Source organism: Callorhinchus milii, unplaced genomic scaffold (assembly GCF_018977255.1).
Source record: "Callorhinchus milii isolate IMCB2004 unplaced genomic scaffold, IMCB_Cmil_1.0 Scaffold218, whole genome shotgun sequence".
NCBI lineage: Eukaryota > Metazoa > Chordata > Chondrichthyes > Chimaeriformes > Callorhinchidae > Callorhinchus > Callorhinchus milii.
Window position 1 is genome coordinate 26,331 of NW_024704959.1, and position 12,039 is coordinate 38,369.

Genomic DNA, 12,039 nt, shown 5'->3' on the forward strand with positions numbered 1-12,039 from the left:
CACGTATGCTCGCAGCGTGGGAGCGCGGCGCGAGGCTGTAACAGTAGGGGCGTCGTGTTCGAATGCCGGCGAAACCGTAGCGGGTAATAAGGAGGTGGGGTAACGTAAATGGAATAGGGGATGCAGGCGGGAGGGACCCCGGGGGCCAACGGCCCCCACAGGTATATGTTTGAGTCTATGGGTCTCTGTGTGGGTGTATGGGTCTATGTGTGGGTGTATGGGTCTATGTGTGAGGTTATGGGTCTCTGTGTGAGTCTATGGGTATCTGTGTGAGTCTATGGGTGTCTGTGTGAGGCTGTGTGTCTGTGTGATATTTTGTGGGTCTATTTGCAAGTATATTGTCCCAGTGAGTGAGTATTTGGGTTTCTGTGTGAGTCAATGGGTGTCTGTGTGAGGCTGTGTGTCTGTGTGTGAGTCTATGGGTCTCTATGTGATTATATGGGTCTTTGTGCAAGTATATTGTCCCTGTGTGAATCTATGAGTCGATGTATGTCTGTGTCTCTGTGTGATTCGATGGGTTTTTGTGAAAGTATATTGTTTCTGTGTGAGTCTATGGGTCTCTGTGTGAGTCAATGGGTGTCTGTGTGAGGCTGTGTGTCTGTGTATGATTCTATGGGTCTTTGTGCAAGTATATTGTCCCTTTGTGAGTCTATTGTCTCTGTGTGAGTTAATGTCCCTGTGCGATTCTATGGGTCTTTTTGTAAGTATATTGTCCCTGTGTGTGTCCATGGGTCTGTGTGTGTATTTGTGTCTCTGTGTTATTCAATGGGTTTTTGTGAAAGTATATTGTTTCTGTGTGAGTCTATGGGTCTCTGTGTGAGTCAATTGGTTTTTTGTGAAAGTATATTGTTTCTGTGTGAGTCTATGGGTCTTTGATTCCATGGGTCTATTTGCAAGTATATTGTCCCTGTGTGAGTCTTTGGGTATTTGTGTGAGTCAATGGGTGTCTGTGTCTCTGTGCGAGTCTGTGTCTCTGTGTTTGCCAATGTGTCTTCCTGTGATTCTATGGGTCTTTGGGCAAGTATAGTCTTTGTGTGAGTTTATGGGTCTCTGTGTGAGTCTATGGGTCTCTGTGTGTGTCTATGGGTATATGTTTGAGTCTATAGGTCTCTGTGTGGGTGTATGGGTCTATGTGTGGGTGTATGGGTCTATGTGTGAGGTTATGGGTCTCTGTGTGAGTCTATGGGTATCTGTGTGAGTCTATGGGTCTCTGTGGGATTTTTTTCTCTGTGTGTGTCATTGGGTCTCGGTGTCTATGGGTCTGTGTGCAAGTATATTGTCCCTATGTGGGTGTATGGGTCTCTGTGTGAGTCTATGGGTCGCTGTGTTAGTCTATGGGTCTTTGTGCAAGTATATTGTTTCTGTGCGAGTCTTTGGGTTTCTGTGCGAGTCAATGGGTGTCTGTGTGAGGCTGTGTGTCTGTGTGAGATTCTATGGGTCATTGTGCAAGTATATTGTTCCTGCGTGAGTCTTTGGGTTTCTGTGTGAGTCAATGGGTGTCTGTGTGAGGCTGTGTGTCTGTGTATGATTCTATGGGTCTTAGTGCAGCCGTCCTCCCCTAATTAGCGCGAATAATCGAGAGTCTACTGTACTTGGCTCCCATTGCCACTGCTTTGCAGCACTGAGTAATGAGCGAAAGCCCACGAGCACAAGGGGACAACATTCACAGGGCCGCACAGACAAGTCACGTGCCCCAACTTTCTATACTGCCACCTTTCAGCCCCATGAGTTTACAGGCACGTGCCACCACCTCGGTCAGATCAGTAAATGCAATCACGTAAAATTGTCCATTGCAATGATTGATGTTGATTGACGTGGCTCTGCTGCTGTCCCCTTTGTGGGCCGAGTCGTCTGCGCGGGAGCAGGAAATTGTTATCATTGAGCACGCGCATCGATCTATCGTGAGTTCTACAATTTTAGTTTAATTCATTAACCAACTCAATTTTCTTAACTTAAACATAACTTATACCACTATACTTTAGTGGTTTTTGGCATAGAGATCCACGGAAGATGAATATTTGGGATTATCCACGATTTTGAATTATCCGTGGCCATCCTCCCGGTCATTAGTGTGGAAAATGGAGAGTCTACTGTAATCAACAATCCTTTTTTGGCCCAATATTGAATAATCCTTTGATAAACACATGCTTGGTTTTGTTTTTCCAAGCTAAGTCCCAAATAGCAATAGGATTCATACCAACCCCTCTTGTACATTTGATCACCTTTTCAAGTTGCTGCGATCCCCAGTCGGTCGCACAGAGGTGATGCGTAAAGTAAAGGCCGACCGAAATTCGGTTTCGGTGCCGAAAGTTGGCAAATGGCCGCTTTCGACATACGTTCGGTTTCGGCCGAAAGTACATTTTTTACTTTCGGTTTACTTTCGATTTCGGCCGAAACTGATATTGACTTTCGGTCAACCGAAGATCTATTTTTAGAATATAACGCTAGTGCTACGTTTATCTCTCTGCCTATCGGCCGGTCAGTCGGCGCTAGGCAATCCTGCGATAGGCTGCAAAAACACATCAGCAGCAGCTTGGGAGCGAGGTTACAGCCGCAACGATGGTCTGTTAATGTCAACAGACGGCAGCCTGCTTTTGCATCCGTGGGTGGAGTCTCTTTGGCGGGACGACAACAAAGTGCCGTTGTTGTCTGTTCCCAGCCGCCTGCCCGCCTTGGCTTATGTGTTGCGTTCTCTTCAGTCTACACGCGTGTTGATACCGAGATTCGAAGTCTGACAATATTCTTCTTGGTTCTTTCGGTAAAGTCACTTAGAAGGGAAGTAATAAAATAATAAAAATAAAACATAATAAAAAAATGAAGAATTCTTCACCTGAGGACAGCTGCTTGCGTTGTGGCCGAAACGTCGTGAGAATTATTTTATTATGTTTTATTTTTATTATTTTATTATTTCCCTTCTATGTGACTTTACCGAAAGAACCAAGAAGATGAATCCCTGCAGTCACGAAAGCTTTAAATCGAAATCTGACAATATTGTTATTCAGTTAGTTAATAGTTACGTAGCGAATTAGTGATAACAAAATTACGAATCTGAGTGAAGTAGAAAATTAAACTTAATAAACGGAGCAGTTAATCACTAAAGTCGATTCTGATGCAAGAAACAGCAACCTGCTGGGCGAGAATGCGGAAAAACTGGTATTTCTTAACTACAACATTCGTTTGTTTAGATATAATTACTAAGTAACACCTAAAGATTTGATATTTAACGACTCTTACTGCAGGCTCTGAATGATTAGTTCTAGATAGATTTTTTATTAAAGTAGCATTGCATCATGACCTATATATAAAAAATGAAAATTTGTGAATGTGTCTGTTCAAAATGTTTAGCGTACTTCCCGACATGCAACAAACTTTAAATTTGCCATGTGGGTACTTTCCATACTGTACACCATGCATACACTTTGGTATTATTTTTTTGGGGGGGGGGGGGGTGCAATAATGCATATATTTTGCACGGCAAGCGAGCTGTGATGTCACATCTGTCATGTCACCCGCGCATGTGTAGAGCTTAGCGCTACGAACATGGCGTGGTGCTGGCCACCCACCCCCTCGTGTGCCATGCCGGCCTTCATAGGTACTCGCTAACAGCACTTGCCCCCTACAGTCTCACAGGCTACATGGTGGATTTTTGTCCTTATCCTGTGTGTATGTAGGGGGGGCAGCGACTGCGTAGCGATTCGCGCGCTGCGCTACGAACCCGACGACCCAAGTTCAATTCCCACTCATGGCCACCGCCGGTGACGATTATTTGAACTGGTCCTGGGCCTCCCCTAGGTCGACTCAGCCTCAAACGAGTAAGTGGTGTGTCAACATCGCCACTGGGGAGACAAAGGCAGCCGGCCGTGGTGAATCCAAGTCCCGGGCGAAGCCGGGTAGTAAAGCTAGTATTTCATAAATCTTGTGTTCGGTAACTTTGGTTATAAACCTTTCTGTTTTGGTCTCGGTCGAAAGTGTAGTTAACTTTCGGTTTGCCGAAAGTGAAGTTCAACTTTCGGTTTCGGCCAAAAGCCAATATTTAACTTTCGGTCTGGTTTCGGTTTCGGCCGAAACCAGAAATTCAGTTTCGGTCATCCTCTAGCGTCAATGCTTCAGCCTACAACACGCCATGGCAACGTAACTGGTACTGGGCAACTATCTGAACGCTGGAATAAAAAAAACCCGTCTTTCTTGCAACCAAAAACGGCAGGATGGATATGCATGGTGTGCATGCATAATGTGAATGTATGTCTGTTGATTATCCTATGAATAACCCAACCGATATTGGATATCCATTGTAATTTATATGCATTTATAACCTCCCCCCCCCCGGCCTTCGGCCTAATTGCCCCACAAGTGAGACATCACATTTATCTCTTGAGAAATCCTCCTGCTTCGCTCTTAACAACCCTGGCTATCGCCTGTTGATGTGAGTTGGAATTACTGACAAAACGTCGTACTCGAATTGTAAATTTTATTTTATACCTACGTGACTTTACCAAAAGAACCAAAGAGTATTGAATTGTAAATGTTGGGGGTTTACTCTCGAACACACCAGTGTGCTGAACTAGTAACGAATTAGCACGTTTTGATTACGTGACAAACCTCACTACAGTAATTGGCTGTGTTGGCGGTGGCGGGTTTAACGACACATTCATATTTACGTCGTCTAACCCAAAAACCTCGATTATGGATAATGGTCGTGAAAGCTTGAGGTCTTCTTGGGGTAAACAAACTTATGAATATTTATGTTGAACTTCTTTCGCACCGTACATAGCCAACTGTGCTAATCGGAGGTGTGGAAATAGAAAAAGCCTTGGTTGGAACGCAGCTAAAAGGCCTGGTGACAGAAGTGACCTGTCTGCTATTTTACATCTCTAGGTTTCAATCAACTCATTGCCCAGCATAAATTTAAACGTGAACTCGACTACGGGAACAGACCTGAATCTGACCGTCAGAACGGAGGCTTTGGATTCGGGCCGTGGCCCAGGTGCAGTGGTTTGTGCTGTACAGAGCCCTCGACAAGATAGGTGCCAGACACCAGCGCCGCGGCCGCCCTGCGCGAGCGGCCGCTCAGGGTAGAGCGGCCGAGGCTTCCCACCAAATCGCTCCTCCAGCATTTCCTTCAGCCTGCACGCCCCGCACACACAGGCCGCAACGCGATGTCCACACACAATAAAAAAAATGCCACACTCCAAGTGCTATGAGGCTCCATCCACACGGTGGCGCTGCTACACAAAGCAATGAAGCACGGCTGTTACGAAGACTTAGGGAGTTTAGTCATTTGTGGAATTGTTTTTTTAACTTGTCATGGGACCTTGTTGTCAGCATCGAAGTATAAAGAATAACAATAAGTTTTACCCTTTCTGGCAATAAAACATGTCTTAAGATGTTCAAACACCAAATAGATCACGTTACATTTTTCATGAATGGAAAACTTGTTTCTCTAGTCCATACCACGAGCCACTGGTCCAACATTCCTCGTAACATTCAGCAATTCCCTTTCGGCCACGCAACATGCTGCAGGTCAACGTTTTGGAGGGCGTTGGCTCTGCATAGGCTATTGAGGCCCAGAGTCCTGGGCTGGGCAACAGTCGAGACCGCCGCGGGTCATTGACACGGAGCGGCCCCAACGAGTCACAACGCCGCTAGAGTGAGTGGAAAGCTCGCCGCGCCATCTGAACGAGCCACGTTCCACATGGTCAGGGCTGTCAACGTTCTTGCCCAACTCACGGCGGCTCGCTTTGACGCTGCTGAGCACGCTTCCACGCATGCTCGGAATGGAGGCGGGCCGTTAACGCTCCGTGTAGAGCAAACTCTAGCGCTTCCATGTAACTCGGCTGTCTGCGCCGCGATCTACAATGTTAGCTGGAGTGCAGACTTACTGAGGATCTGATAAAGCAATCTTGAGCAATGCCACTATGTATTGGGCCTGCCTGCATTGCACCTGTGCACGTTGCGCCCACGCGAGTGGTGCCTGTATGCTTGTGGGTAGGGGATGGGTGAGGTTTGTGGGTAGGGAGTAGGGAAGGGTGAGGATTGTGATAAGGGAGTGGTGAGGGACGAGGCTTGTGGGTAGGGAAGGGTGAGGCTTGTGGGTAGGGGGTGGACACTGGGAACTGTGGGTACTCTGTGCCCGCCCTATATAACTTTATCTGCAGCGTGTTCCGCAGGCCGCGAAGGGAATTTCTGAACCTTGTGAATGTTGGACGGTGGCTGGCAGTATAGTGTCATGGTGGCGTGGTATACAGGAGGGCGTGGGTTCCATCCCGACCCTGACGCCTGCTGTAAATTTGGAGTTTGCATGTTCCCTCCGCAGTCGCGTGGATTTTTCTCTGGGTCCTCTGGTTTTCCCCTCTACATTTAGATTCAAGATGCCTTAATAGTATTTGGCTAATTAAAATTTGCACATAAGCCCCTTCGTTGAACTATTATTTGTAGTGAAATGAGAGCGTAAATGGGGTTTGCTGCTGGGCTCTGGCCCAATCACACGGCCCGGGTTATTGGGGGGCGGAGCCCGGTATGGGGGGCGTGTGGGAGGGGCCGCCGTTCACCTCGGCTCCAATTGGAAGCGAGGTGAATGGGGGTGGAGCCAGCAGGGCAGTATGGGAAGGCCGTATCTGACGATCCGGAAGGGGAGGAGTCAGGGTCACGTGGGGGAGAGGATATAAGTGGGAGCTCGGAAGAATCGGGGAGTTGCGGAGTAAAGAGGCTGAGCCACGTTGGGTGGTGAGAGGAGATCCGCGCCATCGGCCACGTGGCCGAAGGACCTTCAGCACGCCGTCGGCCAGCGGAGTGCGGGAGTGGAGGAGCTAACGGAGGAGCGTGCGTGGGCGCGCGCGAGGAGACGCTGGTCCCCTGTCAGGACTAGCGGGGTGTGAGGAAGAGTGGAGGAGCCGATGAGGTCGCGCGTGCGGGGCGCGCGCTAGACGACGCTGGTCCGCGGACAGGACCAGCGGGGTGCGGAGAAAGAAACTAAATAAAAGGCCAAAGGAGACCAACAGTGACCAACGGAGTCTTTTATTACAGTAGCCAGGTCACTTCTGAAAAATAGCTATATAGTTCAGTAGGCACTTAAAATAAAAAAGTTTAGTTTATAGCAGTTAGTATAAAAAAAGAGAAATGCAATAAACATGTCACCACGCATTATCGCGCACACGGAGATGAGCCGAGCGGCCGCAGAGGCGAGGGGGAGAGCGGTGATGCTCACGTGGGTAGGAATTTCCAAGCGCTTCGTCGGGCTGCAGGTAGGAGGCCGGGGACCTGACGAAGGAGACGAAGGTGTGAGTAGGCGTCATCGCAAAAACACCCCAATAACCAGATACCCCCCTTAGCCACGGGGCTGGACACAACACAGATACCCCCCCTGCCACGGGCTGGACAAACACAGATATGCACGGCTGGACACAACACAGATACCCCCCTTGCCACGGGCTGGACACAACACAGATACCCCCCCCTTGCCACGGGCTGGACACAACACAGATACCCCCCTTGCCATGGGCTGGACACAACACAGATACCCCCCCTTGCCACGGGGGCTGGACACAACACAGATACCCCCCTTGCCACGGGGCTGGACACAACACAGATACCCCCCCTTTGCCACGGGGCTGGACACAACACAGATACCCCCCCCCTTGCCACGGGGCTGGACACAACACAGATACCCCCCTTGCCACGGGGCTGGACACAACACAGATTACCCCCCCCCTTGCCCACAGGGGGCTGGACACAACACAGATACCCCCCCCTTGCCATGGTGGACTGGACACAACACAGATACCCCCCTTGCCACGGGGCTGGACACAACACAGATACCCCCCCCTTTGCCATGCGGCTGGACACAACACAGATACCCCCCTTGCCCACGGGGCTGGACACAACACAGATACCCCCCCTTGCCATGGGGCTGGACACAACACAGATACCCCCCTTGCCACGGGGGCTGGACAAAACACAGATTACCCCCCCCCCCCCTTGCCATGGGGCTGGACACAACACAGATAACCCCTTGATACTGGGCTGAGTGCATAAGCAACTGAAGTAGAATTGTGTTAAATAAAGTACATACAGTAAAAAACTCATGAAATAAACTTAAATGAAGAAAACTAGCAATAGAAACATGGGGAAAAACAAGCTCTCAGCATATAAAACAAGCAATGACATAATGCTACGAAATGAAAGAATTACATAACACGACAATAAATGCCTTAACCCTCGTGGAGCTCAAGCGAGGCGTAAGGTTGCCCCTCGCCTTACGTCTCGCTCCACGGTATTCATCCGCAAACCTCACTGTGCTGCAATATTTGCGCTTACGTAATTAACGCAAGAATGTCTGAATATCGATGTTTTATTGTTACGTGATTTATGGAAGCATTCCCATTAGGTTAGATTTCCTCAAGTTAGATCTTTCGCAACCTGGGGACTGTCTGTACATGAAGGAAGATTCGCATTGCCGTTTACGACAGATGCTGGTTAGTGAAGAGCATTCCAGATTGTAGAATGCCGTATAACAATATATTTTCCTGTATTTTAATACATCTTTACTTTCCAACGATGTGCTGTACTAGTCATGAATTGGCATGTTTTGGTTACGTGACAAACCTTACTAATTGACCGTATTGGGTGGTGCCGGGATTAACGACATTTATTATATTTACGCAATCTAACCCAAAAACCTCGATTATGGACATTGGTCGCGAAAGCCTGCTACATATTCAACTGACAGCTTGGTAGTGTACCATTAAAATGTCAAGCGGCAACATTTTCAAAAAGAGAAAGCGTACAAAAAAGATGGCATCATCGTTTGTCCCTCTCCGATTGCTTGCCAAATACAAGGAAACTATTGCAAACGTGGCAGTGAGTAAAACTCGTAACTGCAAATCACAGACAGAAGCAAGCGACATCTTGTGTCGTTGACTCGGATTCATCCATTCTGGTCCCTTGCAAAATGTTTTTGACAATGCCTGAAAAACTTCGCTTTCACTGTTAACAAATAAATCTTTGGCTCATATTTGCAGGTTGTTTTATCCACTGCAGTAGCACCCAGTTACACCACTGGGGACTTCACACGAGACCAGCCGAGAGGCGTTTTGATAACACGTTCACATACAAAAGACAAAGATCCCCCGTGTAGCCTTAACAGACTGTTGGGGCAAGTGCCGATAGTGAGTAGCATCCATGAAGGCCGGCACGGCGCGAGAGGGTGTTTGGCCAACATCAAGCCCGGCCGCCTTTGTCTCCCCAGTGGCGTTGTTTACACACTGTACCAGGTACTCATTTGACGCCGAGTCAACTTTAGGGGAGGTCCAGGACTGGTTCATATAATCGTCACCAGTGTTGGCGGCCATGAGCGGGAATCGAACTCGTGTCGCCGGGTTCGTAGCGCAGCGTAGCGCTAACCGCTGCACTATTGTGCACATGCAGGCAGATACAAACACCCTGACATACACACTCGTACACAACGTGGCCATACGACTGTCGTAGCTGTACCTTGCAGGTCGGGCACACAAACTCGCAGCCCGCGCGTGCCTTTGTCCTGCAGGCATGCTCCACACAAGACGCGTGTCCGCACACCGGCAGCAGGTAGGGGCGGCTGCGTGACGCGTCCCAGGCTCCACTGGGAAACAGACATTTTTTAAAATCCCAACCAAGGCATGGGATCAGAACAAGTGCTAAGGCAGCACCTGACGCGCAAAGACAGCGTCGACTTTTCCCATTTGAAAGCGGCCACTCCTCGTCATCATCACAGATTAAGGGGTCTGTAATTATGACGATAGACCTGATTTTCATTCAATCAGGTCTATAATTGAATGACAATCGTAGACCTGATTTTCATTCATTTAGGATTTTCTTTGGACGTCAGCTAATAAAGTAGATTATCGATTATTCGTGCTGACAGGGAGGACAGCCGCGGATAATTCAAAATCGCGGACATTAGATTACTTTTATTTAAACTATGAACTTCATACATTAACAGTACATCTAGCAACTAATTTACCTGGTGGTATTGAAACAATTCTTACATGCTTGTGTTGAACCAATGCCGCTTGAAATGATACAACAGCAGGCGTTGACGATGAAAAGCGTAAAAAACTATTCTGAGTTTATTGTCCCTTATTTTATGGCCTGCTCAGATCTTCTTTCGGGGACTCAATTCGCTACTTTTAGCTCTGAACATCAAGCGTAGCGAGTGAGCCTCTATGAAGGCCAGCAGCGTGCTGTTAGTGGTCGTGTAAGCAGAATCACAGCCGTCTTTGTCTCCCGAATCTACACTCGCAATGAACCGAGTACTCATTTAAGGCCGAACTGACCTAAGGGAGGCTCCCAAGAATGGTTTATATTTCGAGTTGCCGCTGTTTCTCCCCGTCAGAAATTAAATTACCTTCACGCATCTTCATGTGGCGTCTCCTTGAGACGACTGTAACTGCACGAGCTAAAGGCGTGTCTTTCTGTAAGCGCCACACTGCCTTACGCGAGACTTCAGTTTTACATTTTCCATCATCTACTCCTTTAACGGATGTAGAAATTTAAACTAACTTCTTTCGCACCGTACGTAGCCAATGGTGCTAATCTGATGTGCGGAGCAAGAACAAACACTAAAACACAAAACGCACGCGCATGTAGGCCGTGCTATAAACAATTACCTTTGATTTCCTGTGCGGGCAAGGACGATACAGTCCACTAAAACTACGAGCACGCGGCACACCACCAGCGGCCACGTCTCCTGCCGCGTGTGCAGGCGGTGCAACTGCACGGGCCCACACGGGCGGGGAGTTGCTGCAGTGCCATGCCACGTGGAGCAGAGGGGGGCATTGGCAGGCTTCATTCTTGTGTTTCTTGCACCAGAACCAGACTCTCACACAGAGACCCAGACTACACAGAGACCTCACACAGAGACTCTCACACCAGAGACCCCAGAGACCTCACACAGAGACCCAGAGACTCTCACACAGAGACCCAGAGACCTACACAGAGACCCAGAGACTCTCACGAACCAGAGACCCAGAGACTCTCACACAGAGACTCTCACACAGAGACCCAGAGACTCTCACACAGAGATTCTCACACAGAGACCCAGAGACTTACACAGAGACCCAGAGACTCTCACACAGAGACACTCACACAGAGACCCAGAGACTCTCACACAGAGACCCAGAGACTCTCACACAGAGACCCTCACACAGACTCTCACACAGAGACCCTCACACAGAGACCCTCACACAGAGACTCTCACACAGAGACCCTCACACAGAGACCTCCACGAGACCTCACACAGAGACCCTCACACAGAGACCCTCACACAGAGACCCCAGAGACTCTCACACAGAGACCCTCACACAGACCTCACACAGAGACCCTCACACAGACTCTCACACAGAGACCCTCACACAGAGACTCACACAGAGACCCTCACACAGAGACCCAGAGACTCTCACACAGAGACCCAAAGACTCTCACACAGAGACCCAGAGACCCTCACACAGAGACCCAGAGACTCTCACACAGAGACCTCACACAGACTCTCACACAGAGACCTCACACAGAGACCTCACACAGAGACCCAGAGACTCTCACACAGAGACTCACACGAGACCAGAGACTCACACAGAGACTCACACAGAGACTCCACACAGAGACTCACACAGAGACTCACACAGAGACTCACCAGAGACCTCACACAGAGACTCACACAGAGACCCAGAGACTCACACAGAGACTCACACAGAGACCCAGAGACTCACACAGAGACTCACACAGAGACCAGAGACCTCACACAGAGACTCAGAGACTCCACCAGAGACTCACAGAGACCCAGAGACTCTCACACAGAGACTCAGAGACTCTCACCCAGAGACTCAGAGACTCTCACACAGAGACCCTCACACAGAGACTCACAGAGAGACTCTCACACAGAGACTCAGAGACTCTCACCAGAGACTCAGAGACTCTCACCCAGAGACTCTCACACAGAGACCCAGAGACTCTCACCCAGAGACTCTCACACAGAGACCAGAGACTCTCACACAGAGACCCAGAGAC